The following is a 17,647-nucleotide window of genomic DNA, read 5'->3' as shown; positions in this document are numbered from 1 at the left end:
CCCACTTCATCTCTGACATTTAAAGAGTCTCCGTAGGAAAAAGAGCATAAAACACACCAAAAAAATCGTGTGATTACATGGAGAAACATATTATAATGAAAAAAAGTAGATTAAAATAAATAAAATAGATAAATAGATAAGTAAAGTACTGAAGTTTGTTGAAGTAAGTATAATGTTGAAATTGTTACAATTAATAAAAAAAACTAAATATTTTAAATAAATAAATCTGAAATAAATCAGGATTTAACATTTGCCGCTAAATAATCATATGCTTAAAGGGGGAACATATTACAATAAAATAATAAAAATTAATGTAAATGATTACATAAATAGAACAGTCCTAAAGCAGAAAAAGTTAATGGAACAATTAAATAGAAACTAAATATTGTAAGTAAACAAACAAACAAATAAAATAGAAAAAGATCATAAAAAACCTGAAATAATAAATCAGGGTTTCGTGTCTGGCACTAAATAACTGTGTGCTTACAAACAAATTACAATAAAACAATAAAAATGAGATTTAAAATAAATAGACAAATAAATAAATAATGACAGCCCTAAAGTAAGTAGAATAGGATAATGTAACAATTAATAGATTAAACTAATAACTAAAAATGTTAAATAAATAAACATCTGAAATGTGTGTCTGTCACTAAATAATCGTGTGCTTACAGAAGAAATAACAATTACATTAAAACTATTTAAAAAACAGTAGTAATACTAAAGTGAGTAGAAAAAAGATAATGTAATTTCAAATAATAATAATCTGAAAGATACTGCAGACACCTGAAATAAATCAGGATTTGGGTCCGGCACTAAATAATCATGTGGAAACGTGTGAAATACTGTGTGTAAGGAGCCCATAGATGTATGAGATTGTGTTTCTAATGCTGCAGAATAATGGAGGATTGTTCCTGACATGATGTGACCGCGTGTCTCTGATTCTCGTGTGTGTTTCTGAGCTCAGATGATTCATACTGAGAGTGTGTTTGAGAAGTTCAGGCCTCTTTCTCATTATCGATCTTTTCCAGATCAGCGCAGGCTCGTTTAGTGGGTGGATACAGGCTTTTCACGTCCTCACACACACACACACACACACACACACACACACACACACACACACACACACACAGTGAAGAGCTGGTGGTCTTGTGTTACTGTGAGTCATGAACATTCATTCAATCCAAAACACTGAAACTCTACAAACTCTGTCAGAGTGAAATCGTTGCATTCTTGTTAAAACTGACACTATTACAAAAAAAAAAGTTTGTTAACCAATGAAGTAGAAATAAAATATAATAATATTAGAAATTAAATATGTTGATGTATTATATTATTTTTTAAAATATTATTAAAAATGGCAATCATAAAAAATGTTGAAAGCACATAAAATTACTAAAACTTAATATAAAACTGCAATTTATAATGCAATGAAAAAGAAAATCAGAAATGTTGCCTTGGCAAATAACTGAAATAAAAATAAGTTTAAGATAAAATACTAAAATTCCAAAAACTAAAACTGAAAAAACTTGAAAAATAATAACAATAATAATAATAATAATGACAAAAGCACCTAATAAATTAATTCAAAATTAAAATTAAAATGACAAATAAGAAAAAAAAGGTAATTTAAAATATGAATAAATACTACAATAGTATCTAAATAATTATAAATAATACATTAACATAAACCATCTTCTGGAGCAACAGCTGAGGACTTGAGTGAGTTAGCTGATAAAGTTATAGTTAAACTATTGGAATGTAACATGCATTCAGTTTCATATATTAAACTATTTATTGTTCTATTGATGCATATATAAATGAAAATTAGATACTTTGTAACATGCATTCAGTTTCATATGTTTTAATTATTTTTGAACACACACACACACACACATACATACATATATATATATATATATATATATTTTATATGTAATTTATATGTAATTATATATCTTGTTTTATTGTTGTATTTATTAATGTGAATTAGATATTTTAATAACGTCTGATATATATACTTCTATAAAGAGTTGAATTTACCTGTGAATCAGTTCAAAATTCACTGATTCAATTCAAAAACTGACTCACCAATTCATTTGAATCACCTTCATAACCTTCATAAAGGTCTTGTGTAGCTTTTTTCATACATTCAATTTCAATTAAAAATGAAAACTATTTATTGTTCTATAGATGCACATATAAATGAAAATTATACAAACAACATACAAATATATAAATAATATAAATTAAGTCTTACATTTTTGTCTTAAATGGCTTAAAAGTGGTGAAAGGAGAAGAGATTTTATATATCCACCCATGGTTCGAAATGCAGTTCAACTTAAATCTGACAATGTACTGTAATATGATTTGTTAGAAATAACAGCATGTAAAACAGACAGTTTGGCTAATGTATGTTTCTGCTGATGGACTCATTCTGGCTTCGAGATACATCACAACAACAGCGATTAACAGAAAAACATGGACAAACCACTGACTCTCTGTTCAATGCGAATGCCATATATTCGATTATGAGCAGTCACTGATGCTTCATCACCCGGGTGTTGATAGCACGAAACCTGAACAGCACAAGTTGCTCTCTGTCTTTAAACTAAACTCATTTAAGCCTTGTCAGTTTAAACATTTAAGAGCCAGAAGATGCAAATAAGCACTCGGATGCACTGTGAGAAGATACGTGCGTGCAAACCTGCGTCTCAGAATTCATGCAAATATTCTCTTTCAAGTACTGTGTTTGAATCAAATTCACACAAAAATTGTCAAAATGTCCGTAAGGATCCTAGCAGACATAGCCGGCTGAACGTACAGTATCAGTGTGCTGGATCAGTGCATTCTCTTAAAGTGACAGCACCTTTAAATGTTCATCAAGCAGCAAAAACAAGGAAATCACTTAATTTGCTCTTAATTGAATAGCTTTTTGTACCTTTAATAAAGATTAATATTTAATTTATACAGACAAATATGCAATATTATTTTACATTTGATTATTCCATTTCTGCATGTTAGACCTACATTTGCTCTACTGTATATATTTGTGCTGTTGCTTGTAGTTAGATTATTTGTACACAATGGACTTCACACACTCCAGTGGTATTAATATATATATACATACATACATACATACACACACACACACACATATAAACATAAACATCGCTCCCGCGGCTCCGACTCCCGTCAGCTCAGATCTGCTCGCTGCGTCTCAGAGATTTGCTCTTTTAATACCGCTGGAGTGTGTGAAGTCCATTGTGTGCGGCTCTTCACACTTTATGATCCACATCAATAAACTTTATCACCCTCACACACTCTCTCTCTCTCACACACACACACACACACACACACACACACTGACTTATGAGCCAATTATGTGAGGATAGAGGGCTGAACTCACAGGAAACATCAAAGCTCATAACTCAAGAGCCGTCCAGCCAACAGACACAAACGGCAGCGCGTACACTAACCACTCTCTTTTCCCTGAAATCAATGCCCACGGTGGTGATGAATTTGGGGTTGAACTTGTTGTTGGTCGAGCGGTAGAGGAAGGTGGTCTTGCCCACTCCGGAGTCCCCGAGAGCCAGGAGTTTGATCAGATAGTCGTAATCTCCATCGGTCATAGTGCTGCTGGAGCCGAACCTGCACAAGAAACAGCAACCACAATAAATCAATACAACAAACATACAAACAAACTCCATGGAAATATGAAACCAAAGTAAATCAATGATATTACAAGGGTTGTTACAGTTAACTAAAACTATATTTTATTTCATTACTTAAAATAAAATAATTTCACGTAGTTGCCAAGGCAAAATTTCTTATTTTAATTTATTTTAACAATGTACTAAAATAATTGCAACTAAAACAGAAATAATAATTAATAAAAACTAAACAGACCTATAAAAAAAAAAAAAACTACTGAAAATTACTAAAAACGTTGTAAAATTACAAAAAACATTAAATAAAAAATGTAAAACAAAATATAAAAATATATAAAAAACTGATTGAAAATTAGTAAAATCTATAATTGTATCTTAATAATTCTAAAATAAAACTGTAATCACACAATTAAATAAAAAAATAGAAGACAGAAAAACTGTACTGTAAATAAGAGACAATCATTGAAACTGTTAAATTAACTTAAAATTACATATTTAATAAAAAGTTGAGCAAAAATTGTGTGTATATACACTGATATTTTATACTATCAATAAAAATTTAGAAATATTATTTTCAAATATACATATATATATGTGTGTGTGTGTGTGTGTGTGTGTATACAGTAAAATGTATTGCAAATGCAAAAGAAAAATTTTTTTGTTATTGGTTGAGCAATATTGGCTTTTTAATAGCGAGCAGAGTTGGCAGAGTTGTATAATTGCAGAATATATGTATGTGTGTGTGTGTGTGTGTGTGTGTTTGTGTGTGTGTGTGTACATATGCACACACACACACACACACACACACATACATATATTCTGCAATTATACAACTCTGCCAACTCTGCTCGCTATTAAAAAGCCAATATTGCTCAACCAATAACACGCATCGAGGCCAAAGAAACCAGAAAGAGACAGATTGAACAATATCTCAGTGTGACGGACCTGCGTCTCTCTCTCTCTTTCTTTCAGAAGGTCTCAGGGTCCAGTGGGCCCCGGGGCCATTTCTTCAGCGCTCAAATAATCTCATTTATACGTGTGGGCTGGAGATGCTGCAGTAAACACATCACAGCCCGCAGCAAATGCTCAGCACTCACACATTCACTAGAGTTCATCAGAAGAGATTAAAAGAGCTTCATTCATCTGTGAGCGGCACGTCAGCACATGACCAAGAGACGCTTCCTCATGATCAGCAGATCTGTGGCACTATGTGTCTCTCACACACATCATCATCACATCTCTTAAACCTCACCGTCTCCTAAAAATAAAACATGCCACTTCCTGTCTGTGTTCGATCTTGATTCACTGAATCCCAATGCATATATTTCTACAACGTAAGATCTCAGCGAAACTGTCATGTTAAGCGCACATTATAACACAAGAATCTGAAGAAATATTCTGCATCAAGAAAATGAATCAGATTTTATAAGACATCACAAGTTAATATGGCAATTTTATAATTACATCACAGTAAATGTCTTTTAACTTTTATTAAAGTTTTATCACTGCAAAAATCAGAAAATAATGTCAACATGGCAAAGAAAAAAATACTTTTTCACCATGATTTTAGAAATAAAATGTTGTATAAATCAGTGTGAATGATATATGAACAAACCCCTCAGTAAAAACAATAAGAATATAGATAGGAATAAAACTGGTAAGTTTGGTGTATTTAAGTTCTGCCGAAGTGGAGAAAAAAAAACTCACATACTTTGAATACATACAATTTTTACCGTGTTTTAGGGGTAAAATGTTATATAAATCAGTGTGAATGATATATGAACAAACCCCTCAGTAAAAACATTAAGAATATAGATAGGAATAAAACTGCTAAGTTTGGTGTATGTAAGTTCTGCTGAAGAGGAGAAAAAACTCACGTAATTTAAATATATATAAAAAAATTACCATGTTTTAGGGGTAAAATGTTATATAAATCATTGTGAATGATATATGAACAAACCCCTCAGTAAAAACATTAAGAATATAGATAGGAATAAAACTGCCAAGTTTGGTGTATGTAAGTTCTGCCGAAGTGGAGAAAAAAAACTCACATACTTTGAATACATACAATTTTTACCATGTTTTAGGGGTAAAATGTTATATAAATCAGTGTGAATGATATATGAACAAACCCTTCAGTAAAAACCTTAGGAATATAGATAGGAATAAAACTGCTAAGTTTGGTGTAAGTTCTGCTGAAGTGGAGAAAAAACTCACATACTTTGAATACATACAATTTTTACCATGTTTTAGGGGTAAAATGTCATATAATTCAGTGTGAATGATATATGAACAAACCCCTCAGTAAAAACATTAAGAATATAGATAGGAATAAAACTGCTAAGTTTGGTGTATGTAAGCACTGCTGAAGTGGAGAAACAAACTTTTAAAATATTAAAACTGAACTCTGAAATCTAAATACCTAAAAAACACCTAAATATGCATTTTTGCAAGACAGGTTATGGAAACAAGACCAAAATCTCAAAATTGACCAGTGCACATTCATTTTCTTTTGGGCTAAAACATGACACAAACATGTTCTTGACAGGTTTCATGAGATTCATCAATTACCCGAGACAGCATGCATGGAAACTGAACAGATATGAAAATGAACTGTATGAATTGAGGAATGTATTGAGCTTACAGATAAGTTAAGATCAACTTTATTTTCCCAAAGGAAATTTGTCTTGCACACATACAATATAATATCTGCTGTTTAAATAGGAGTAACATACTACGTACATAAAATACATACAACAACCCATCACTAACCTAACCACAATATACAGTAAGCTACAATAAAACAACTAAATTGCACACTGCCCATCGCGCAACACACCTATAATCATCGTAATCAGGTGTACAGTAGTTACACACACCAGAAGGGAAAACAATTGAATTATAATTGTTAACCTCTAGCTAACTTACCATTTAATGCTTAAATGGACAGAGGGACAGAAGTCTATAATATTTGTGTTCATTTTGATGCACACAACTGAAAATTGCTTTTTGTTGCTTGTAATTATGAAATGAGTTATGATGCATTCTATTACAAATGCGTTTTGTTGCACACAATTCCGAAATGCATTATGATGCATTTAATTGTGAAATGCATTTTGGTGTGTGCAATTATGAAATGCATTTTTTTTTTCATGCAATTGCAAAATACATTTTCTTGCATGCACTGTGGAATGCAGCATGGATTTGGTAAAACCTTAACAGCATAAATGTGAAATTTAACATGAGACCAGTGTTGTGTTCTCGGTCTCCTTCAATGCACATCTTTTTAGATTACTTCTTTCACATTGTTCAAAACTGTCTGAGAACAGACCTGTGCAGATAACTTGGCATTTTTCAACTAATATTTCAAAAGAGAAATCATTCGTCCAGACATCTTACTTGAAACTATAACAAGCAGCAAACAGAAGCAGAAAACAAATGTGGCATCTGTTGTCAATCAATTTACATACAAAATCAGTTTTTCTGTTGTTTGCAATTGGTTTGCACCTTAATTAAATAACGCTGCACTGGCCTGAGAAGACTGAACAATTACGTATTGACTAAAGTTTGAACAAAAGAGTCAATCTAATATGATTTAGATCTGACCTCAGGCACACTGTGCTCTTCAGGCTCTTTCATTCCCATCACAATGAGCTTGAGCTCATTAGATTAAACACACATGCTTAGTAGATCCAGATTGATGTGGATTCAACTTCGGCTCTGTGCAGAAGCCTAGTGTATTATAGAAACACACATGCAGCCATATAAAACACCCCCCCACCACCCCCAGTAGGGTGTATGTTCTATGTGTGTATTTTTTATGTGTGTTGGGATGTGGAAAGGTTATCTGTGCTTTGAAAAGCCCTCAGAGGTCGATGTTACACAGGGACCAAACCGGGCCAGAGACCCCCTGCACCAGGTTTGGAACAACCTCCCATGAGCCCTGCGGCTGACAAACCCTGAAAATCACACACTAGATTTCTGCATTCACTGAAGATGATGTGTTCACCTGAGCAAAAGACAAAATCATGATGCTGGTTGCCATGGTGTGCTAAGCGGTTGCTAAGGTGCTCGGAATGACTTTTAGCTGCTGAAATCAGTGCTATTTTAGGATCAAAAATATACTATTATAGCATTTATTAATCGTAGTATTTTCCATTTTCAAGAAGTTAAGTTAAATCTAGTTAAAAGTTTTAGTAATTTTGTGCTTTTGTCATTTTTATTAGTTGATTTAATTTTAATACATTTTTTACTAAATTGTTTTACTGTTTCTGGTGAGGTGTGTTTGAATGAGAAATGCGCGCCTTGACAGAGTGGATCAGGACAATAATACGGATAATTTATTTTTAGCGATTAACAACTTAAATTATGTTCTGCACCTCACACAAACCTACTGTACAAAAATTTAAAAACCAAACTTTGTTCTATGTTTTTAATTTAGAAATGTTGCCATGGCAAATGACTGAATATACTATTATAGCATTTATTATCAGTATTTTCCATTTTCATTTTGTTTTTTGTTAAAGTTTTAGTATAGTTTTGTTTTGCATTTTTGTACCTTTTATTAGTTTTTGTTTTTAATTTTATTATGATTTTTTTAAAATATGTCAATTAAGTGTTTATTTTTTTTTAGTTTTACTTTTAGTAATTTTAGTACTTCAACCTAAACAAATAAATATTGCTTTGGGAAAATAGTTAAAGCGTTAGTAATTTTGTTCTGGCTTTTGTTACTTTTATTAGTTTTTATTTTTTTTATTTTTATTTTTTTTGTAAATGTCTATTTAGTTTTTATTAAGTTTTATTTTAATTTCAGTTTTAGTAATTGTAGTTCTTCAACTTAAACTAAATTTATATATGCTGCCTTGGCAACTAACTGAATATACAAATATAGTATTTATTAATTTTAATTGTAGCAAAGTTTTCGCGATTTTGTTCTTGTCTTTTGAATATATGTATGTATTAAATACGTCTATATAGTAAAGTTATAGTTATATTGTTAATAATTTTAGTACTTAAACTTAAATTAAATGGAAAATGTTGTCTTGACAACTACTGAAAAAATAAGTTCATGGTTTTATATTTTATTTTATTTAAATTAGGTTTATCAAAGACTCTTGAGCTGTTTTTAGAAGTATTTATCTGTGAGAGTGAAACTGTTGCTAGTGCTGCATCTCACTGTTTCTCAATGGCTCTGATCACAAAGCAGACATATGAGAAAGTATTTTAGCATTCAGAGCAGATCAATGGTTTATGTCAGAGACGCTGGTTAATAGGAAAATAAGCTTAAGCTGAAAGAAGGGTCAAAGCAGATGACCTTAAAAACAAACTCAACAAACAGAACAGAGACCTCTGACATCTCAACAGATACTAAACAAATTTAGCAGAACCTGCACTTTACACACATCACTTCCAGTCAAACGTAACCAGATTGTCTTTCATTAGTATTGTTCGGGATACAATGTCTCGCTCATTAACTAATTACATGTAGTCAATCAAGCCAATCTGCTGGTCAGGCAGACGTGCAGGAACATTCCAGACCATTCTGGGTAAAGCAGGTCTAATGCATGACATTTGATCAGACAAACGGTGACATTTAGACAATTAGACACAGCAGATTCATTAATCTAGATCACTAAATGTGCTTTTTATCCATGCAAAACCTCTTCCGTCATTCTAGCATGTTCTGAATGTTGTTATACAGTTGCTAGGTGGTTGATAGCAAAGCAAACACAGTTTTTAAACCATTAATTCAGAAAAAGAATATCAGTCTTAATTGCACAGAGACCGGACAGCACATACTGCGCTCTGATTGGTTCACTGTGATGATGTCATAATACAGGCTTTATCGTTTCCCATCCTACATGATTTCCTTCTGTTTCACTCCGAAATATATCACATTACGCACATTAATTGTGTTGAACGTTACGGTAAAAAGCAGCAGAATGGGCTCTCGCTGAGCAGAGGAGAAGATCTTCTGACACACAAACACTTTAAATCAAACTAACAGCCAGCCAAATTAGAGACTGAGAGCAAAGGCCTGTGGGAAAACATGACCTGGATTTCCCACTACCAATAATTACAGCATTTACAAGTGAATGAGATGCAGTTAGCAGGAAATAGTGATGAAACAAACTCTACTTACAGATCTTTAACTGGTGTACTGTGTTTATGTAGATACTATTATAGCTTTTATAAAATAATAATAATTTTAGGTTTTCTGTATTAATTTTTATATTGTCTTTTTCATTCAGTTAAGTATTTTCTGACATTTTTATTAGTTTTTTTTTTTTGTTTTTGTCTATAAGTTTTTTTTATCAAATTAAAAATGTATGTATTTATGATTTTTTTTTTTTGTTAGTTTTTTTTTTTGTTATTTATTTTTACTCTGATTTTTGTATACATTAAAAATGTAAAATTATGAACAAATTATTAATATAACATACTATATATTATACATTTTTATACATTTCCCAGGTTGCTCTTTTCATTCAATGGAAGGGAATGATAGCCAAAAAATGTAATGTTTTAATGTTTTGTGTGTGTGTGTGTGTGTGTGTGTGTGTGTGTGTGTGTGTGTGTGTGTGTGTGTGTGTGTGTGTGTGTGTGTGTGTGTGTGTGTGTGTGTTTTTTTTTTAATGTTTTGTGTGTGTGTGTGTGTGTGTTTGTTGTAAACTTTAAAAAGTTGTAAATAAAACAAAATACAACAAAGATTATTGGAGTATTTTTTACAAGTAAAATCTTTCTCAGTCTTTCTACTTCATCTCTTTAAGAATTATTTGTGAATAAAAAATTAAATCCTACACTGTTTTTTTTCAGTGTAGTACATATAACTTGTGCAAAATATTGCCTAAAATCTTCTGAAGTCAAACTGTCTACCCCAAAGAATATTCCAGTGATCAGTTCTTAAAAAAAAACATTATTTTCTAAGTATGAAGAACATTTTAATAATCTCAAAAACATTTTTTTCACTATAAAGAACCTTTTGTGGAATGGGAAGGTTCTTCATGGAACCATCGATGCCAATAAGGAACCTTTATTTTTTTTTTTAAGATTGCACAGGTTTGGAACGACATGAAAGAAAGTAACTTTTTTTTTTTTTGCCTGAACTGTTCCTTTAAATCACTGACACACACAAACATACTGAAACCCAGAACTGATCTGGACGACAGTAGCCTGTGAGCATCAGCAGCGATCACATGCTCGAGACGTTTAGAGGAGAAACACAAAAGAAATACTGTGTGTGAGAGAAAAACTTACAGACAAAGAGATTATGATATATAAAATGTTTCACACTATTGCAACATTTCCAACACTGTAAAAACTCATTTCCGGAATAACTTTCACCTATTTTTGCACAAAAGTCTCATCTGTGATTCTGTAAGCCTCAACATCTTCAACAAAATCTGATTATTTTCTCATGCACTTCAACTCATGTCATTTTTGAGACATTCAGACATTTGTGCTGCTGCTAAAATAAGCATCTCGAGGTTATATGAAGGTTAACCAAACAAAACGTCTTTAACTTACACTTTCTTACACTGAAAAACACAAAATAAGAAAGCAGAACATTCACACAGCTGATGAGAGCATAAAGTGAGACAACCAGTCCCATAAAAGCACTACAAATATATTATATAAGAATTTAAAATGCGGGGAAATATCATTATAAAATAAATGTTTTTCTCAAATACACGTTGGACACAATTATTGGCACCCCTAGAAATTCTTATGAGTAAAATATCTCTAAAGTATATTCCCATTCATATTCACAATTTTGAGCACTTCAGCGTTCATCTTCACTTTCTGTTGTGGCATGAGGAAAAAGAAGAGAAAATGCTCTGCTAAACTAAGAAAGAAAGTGCCTTTTTTAATTATAAGGGTTAACAATTTGTGCAAATAGTGAAATATGTTCTGTTTAAAAAAACATATAGTTAAACCTGCCACAACATCTGTGAAGTTTAAATGCACAAATATCCTAAAGCAGATGCATTTTCTACACTTTTACTGCGAAATAATTTAAACTTAAAAATTGCTAGTAAATTACACAAATTATTACAAATGAATGGCACCGATTTTAAAGTTACATTTTTAAGTAGAAAGAATCAAACTGCATTTTCTTGTAAAACATACTCTGAAAAATCTACTAAAAAATTTGTAGTGTGAAATTGATGATTGTTTATAAAGGTATTTACAGTGTTAAATACCGGTAAGTGGTCAACTGCATCACTTACAGAGAAAATACTGTCTAAGCTTTCCAAAACACAGCCGTTCTACAGCTTCTGTCCATCAGAACCACGAGTGCTGAGCTCTAAAACACGAATGCTCTGAATCCAGATCTCACCCTGCTGTTTCTCCTCGTGTTCTGATGCTGATCGCTCTCACAGTAAACCACCACAGACCTGATCCCAGTCCAACGCCCGCACCGTTACTACTGAAGGCCTGGTGCTGGATCTCACACACACACACACACGACTGACAGTCATGTGACACAACACGATTAAACCAGCACAGCAGATCTGTGTTCCTCCAATGCAACCAGACACACATCTGCATTCATGCATTTAGCATTAATAACCAAAGCGATTTGCATTGCATTAAAAATCCTCAGGTCATTTTTCCAGAAAGTGCTGATTAATGTTATTGCACTGACTTTGCTCAGGAGAGGACTGTCTTTTTCCAGAAAGTGCTGATTAATTATTTATGTCCTTTTCTGGAGATTTTTCCCCCACTTTTTTTATACTTGCGGTGTTCCCGGCCTACACAAAACTGCAATTCATTTCTCATTATGCTGTATTATCAAATCTTGGATTCGATCAATTTATTTTTATTTATTTCCAGTTTATTCAATTTATCTTTTGGAGCTGATTGATTGTAAGCCTGGCTGATCTGAATTGATGCACCTGCGCCAAAATGATACGCAAATAATGTTTTTTTTTTTTCATTTAAAAATGAGGTTTAATTTCAGATCAATTAGGCCTATGATCGATCAGTCCCAAAAAGAAACAAAACCTGTACTAATCGAATGAAAACAAGTTGATAATCCAAGATTTGGTGATAATTAGAGCTGGTCGAAATTTGGCAAAAAAAAAAAAACTTACTTTTTTTCAGAGCAAGTGACCAGATTTTGTGTGTGTGTGTGTGTGTGTGTGTTTAACAAGTTAACTTCAAAATGTAACAACAATATGACTCCAGTAACTTTCTCTTTATGAACCATCTGGTTAGGATTGCAAATGGGTGGAAAATTTCTAGTAAATTTCCGGAATCTTTCCAAAAATCCCTGGAAGATTCCAAAAAAATCCTGGAAAGATTCTAAAATTGCTGGAATGTTTCCGAAATGTACTGGAAATGTTCCATCTTTCTGCAACCCTTCGTCTGGTTAATGAAAGGTTTGTTCCAAGTGCAGCACACATGTGTAAAATATCAATGCAAGAAAAAAAGAATGAAATATGGAAGCAAATATTGCACAAACTTGTCTTAAACATGCTTGAAGAATGCTGGGATCCATTGACTTTTATTGAATGCATAGAAAAAACATCTTTTGTGTTTCAGTCATACAGGTTAGGAACGACGTGATGACAGAATTATTCATTTAAAGACAGAAATGCAGCTGAAGACGTGATCTGGTGACTGTAGATGTGGGGTTAATGTGGAACAGCGATGCAGTGAGGCGAGTGTTAAAGCACTGCTCCACAAACACATCACAGGCCCGTCTCTACAGCTGTTGCATTCTGGGTAATGAGATCCAGGAGCCTCGGAGGGCATCTTCAGTCCTGTGAACTTAATAACTGTGAGCGTTTGTGCCGATGTGCCAGGAGCAGTCATGCAAGAACACTTTTGAAGTCTGTCAGCGGGTTTATGATTGTATTTGAGAAAAGAAACCTTGACTAGAGCTCTATGATGTCTGTGATGTGGAAAACTCGGAACGGAAATCACAGAATCCAGTCATTAATGTGGAATTTAACATGAAACGTCACAGAATTTTGAAAATCAATAGCAAGGCTGAATATATTACTATTGCACATTAGAAAGTACTCCTCAAAGTAACAATACTACAGTTAATATAAAATCATTTTCAAAGGAATTTCACAGAATGTTTCATCCATGTTTTAATTTAAACAGTAAATCTGTTTTGAAGCACTTTGTTTGGCAAAATGAAAGGAATTGTTCAAGTTTAATTTAATAACATTTTAAAAGATTTAACCGTTGAAGTGTTATGCATTCATTTGATTATCAATGTTTTTGATTATATTTTTTTCCCAGGCATCTCTTCATGAGTTTAACCCATGTAAAGGAATATCTGATGATTAATAACAGTGAGAAAAAGGAAGATATTTAGTAAATATAAAATATATGTTTTTTTTAGTGTTGTAAATAAAATGTGTGTTGTGTTAAATACTGTTATAATAATAGACATCACAGAATTTCTGAAGAAAGTAAATAAATAAATAAATACTCATAGGGGCATCATTATAGTTTAAATTTTAATCAATAATTGAATTGTTATCAATTTAATTTGTTAGATGTTTTGATTATTAAAATCATTAAAACTGAATTCATAAAACTCAAAACAAAACAGAATTTGGGGGGAAAATTAAACATTGTGTAGGGCACTATTATTGATAAAATTGTAATAAATTGTTGCATTGTTAAAATATTATGAGTTCAATTGATAAGACTTTTTAATTATTAAACTGAGGGGGGGGGTGGGGGGCATTGATTTTGGGAGAAAATAAAACAAATTTTAAATTGAATTTTTCAAATTTCTCTAATAAATGTGTATTAAATTTCTTCAGAGTTTTTACTTATTCGTTTGATTACTGTTTTTGATAATTATAAATGTGTATTAAATCACAAAAAATCAGATACAGCACAGAATTTCTGAAATATAAGCTATTATTATTGTTAAGTGTCCAATATTTATTATTATTATTTTTTTTTTAAGTTGTATGAATTTAAATGATCAGACGTCCCTTTAGATTATTAAAATTTAATAAAATCATTTATTAAAAAAATTCAGGAAAATAAATGAATTCAAGCTTTAATAAAATCATTAATTAAAAAAAATCGGGGGAAAAAAAATGAATTAAAGCGGGGTGGAGTCTCCAAAATAGACAAAAAGCACCATAACATTTGTCCATATGACTCGTGCATTATATTCCAAGTCTTCTGAAGTCATATTACGCTTTTCATGAGGAACAGACTAAAAATTAAATTGCTTTTTGTCTTCTTCAGCGCGAGACTTTCATTATTTTATTTCATTAGTGGAGGCTCGGACATTCTGTTCCACAAATGAAAGCCATGCGCATTTAGAGCACATGAGGAGGAAGTTCATGATATTTTCTGAGGTGAATGACTCCTAAAAACCAGACGTGCTCATGCTTCGTTCAGATCCATGAGAAACTCTCGTCTCGTCTGGAGGACAGAAACAGCCGGAGAGTCCCGCGGTCCGTATCACAGAGCAGATTCAGGTATCTGTGAATGTTATTTTCCATGAGATCCGTGTGGATTTAAACACTCTTTTGTGAGAAAGAAGCGCAGCAGTCTGTTTACAGCTGTTAACTCAATACACGGAGCGTGTGAATCCTCTTAAAACATAAAGACTGACGCTGCTGTTTACTGATCATGTGCTCAGTCTACAATTCACAATTACACACAAAACAATCAACTCTTTCTGAAAAAGAAATCAACTTTGTTTGGAAAGACTGGAATAATTCAGATTTTTTTTAATGTTTAAAGTCTCTTCTGCCCTCCAAGGCTGCTTTATTTGATCAAAAACACAGTAAAATTGTGAAAAAAAATTACAATTTCAAACAGCTGTTTTCTATGTGAATATATGTTAAAATGTAATTTATTTCTGTGATCAAAGCTGAATTAATTTTTTATTTTTTTGTGAAAATCGTGATACTCTAAACTTTTGAATGGTATTTTAAGCAATATTAAAAAAATAATAATACTACTTCATCAAATAAAGTAAAATACATTTGTAATGTTGAAAAGTATATTCATTTCAAATAAAAAAATCCTGGAAAATATTTATCAAAGTTTCTGAAATATTTTTTATAGTTGTTTATAAAATGTTTTTATAATTTGTTATTATTAATAAAAATTAAGCAGCATATTAGAATGATTTCTAACAGATAATTCAAACAGAAGTTATTTTAAATTGTAGTAATATTTCTCAATATGATTATTTTTACAGTATTTTTGAGCAGAAGAAACTTTGTTCAGTAATATAAAAAAAAAAAGTTAATTATTCCAAGCTTTTGACTCGTAGTGTAGTTTAAAAGATTAATATTGTGTTTTATTGTTGGTGAATATATATATATATATATATATATATATATATATATATAAAATAAAAAAATGTGGAAACTATAACTAGATTTTTACTTTATGCTTTAAATATTTGTAACACAATTGCTGTTTGATTGAAGAGACAGCCCCTCTGATTGGACAAAAACAGCTCTTTTAAACAGTGTGATAGACTGTATAATAAAAACAGCCAAAAGCTGGAAAGTATCAAGACATCTTCACATTTTGTTTCTACTGTACATGGCATCAGAGCAGACAGAGAAACCTGATCGGAGACTGAAATTAGGGCACAGTTGCCTGAAAAATGTATGCGCATGAAATACTGCAGCTCATAAATCAAATGGACTTTCTAAAATTAAAAAATGCATGAGCTTCTACTTTGGGACACAGCAGTTGCTCACTGTAAAATACAGACGGGGCGATGATGATGATGATGAAGATGATGATGAAGATGTTGTCACAGGAATCTTCTAAACTCTTAACCAGTTTTTATAATTAATGTAATAGTGCTCATATTAGTGTTATTTTACTATATTTGAGATACTATTATAACTTTATTTATAGTTAGATTTAATTTTAATATTTTATTTTATATTTCCTGTTTTCATTTTCATTTTGAAAATGGTGTTTCATTTAGTTTAGTTTAATTTCACTTAAAGTTTAAGTGATTTTGTGCTCTGTAATTCCTTTTGGTTTTAGTTTTTTTAAAAGTTTTATTTCAGTTTTAGTTATTTTAGTTTATCAGTTCAAACTAGATGAAAATGAGAGATCTTGCTTCGTCAACTAGCTGAAATAAAATAAGAAAAAAAAATTTTATGTTTTTTTTTTTTTTTGTGTGTTTTTTTTTTATTGTAGTAGTAATTTTCAGCGATTAGTGTCGATTAGTAAACACAGCAAGTTGTCAGACTCACGTCAGCATCCGAAAAACATAAACATTTAGTATTTAAGGAGGAAAGCCTTCATCTCTTGACTCTGAAGGTCCTTGAGTTTATGGCTGTCGAATCACTGATTGTGTGTCTGAATGCTTCCTTCTCATTATAAATACAATGACATCACAACAATCGCTATGGCAACACATATTCAGCCATACACTGACTGAGTAGACAAAGATGGCACGTAGTCTTTTCATTCTGTTACATTTCATTCACACTCACTTTATTTAGTACAAAATATCCGAGACTTATTAACAGCGACCTGGTGCATCATACGAGTTATGTGGACTACTGTAATATGCTTTTAAACTTCATTTAGTCCTTTCAGAGCTTGACAGACTTGGTCAATATGAATTTGTTGAATGTAAAAGAGCTGAGTAAAGATGCCATGTGATGTCAGTAATGCGACCACATTTGTGATAAAACTCACCAAAGCAGCAGAGTACCATCCTGAGAGGAAATGCTGATTAACAGTAAAGCAGCTTATCTTCGAGACAGACTTCCTGACAGAGAAACTCACACGTGCATCAGCTCTAGAAACAGACGCTGCATCCTAATGCATACTACATACAGAATACACAGGTCACGCAATTGTAATGAATTTGAACTTGATGTTCATTTGAAGTTAATTTCCAGTCATTTCACCATTTTTTTTGTTTTTAATTTTACACAAAGAAACTCCAAGCTCCAAGCAAAATAAAGTTGTATTTAACTTAAAGAAATTATGCCAGA

General features: G+C 31.9%; 1 pseudogene; it reads right to left on the bottom strand.

The window, feature by feature from the left end:
* LOC109099350 overlaps positions 1 to 12,113 on the bottom strand; it is a 16,879-nt pseudogene extending 4,766 nt beyond the window's left edge.
* Positions 12,114 to 17,647: the final 5,534 nt, after the last annotated feature.

The sequence above is a fragment of the Cyprinus carpio genome, chromosome B21 (assembly GCF_018340385.1).
Source record: "Cyprinus carpio isolate SPL01 chromosome B21, ASM1834038v1, whole genome shotgun sequence".
NCBI classification, from domain to species: domain Eukaryota; kingdom Metazoa; phylum Chordata; class Actinopteri; order Cypriniformes; family Cyprinidae; genus Cyprinus; species Cyprinus carpio.
The sequence above is the reverse complement of the archived record's forward strand: the minus strand, read 5'-3'. Positions and strand labels throughout refer to the sequence as shown.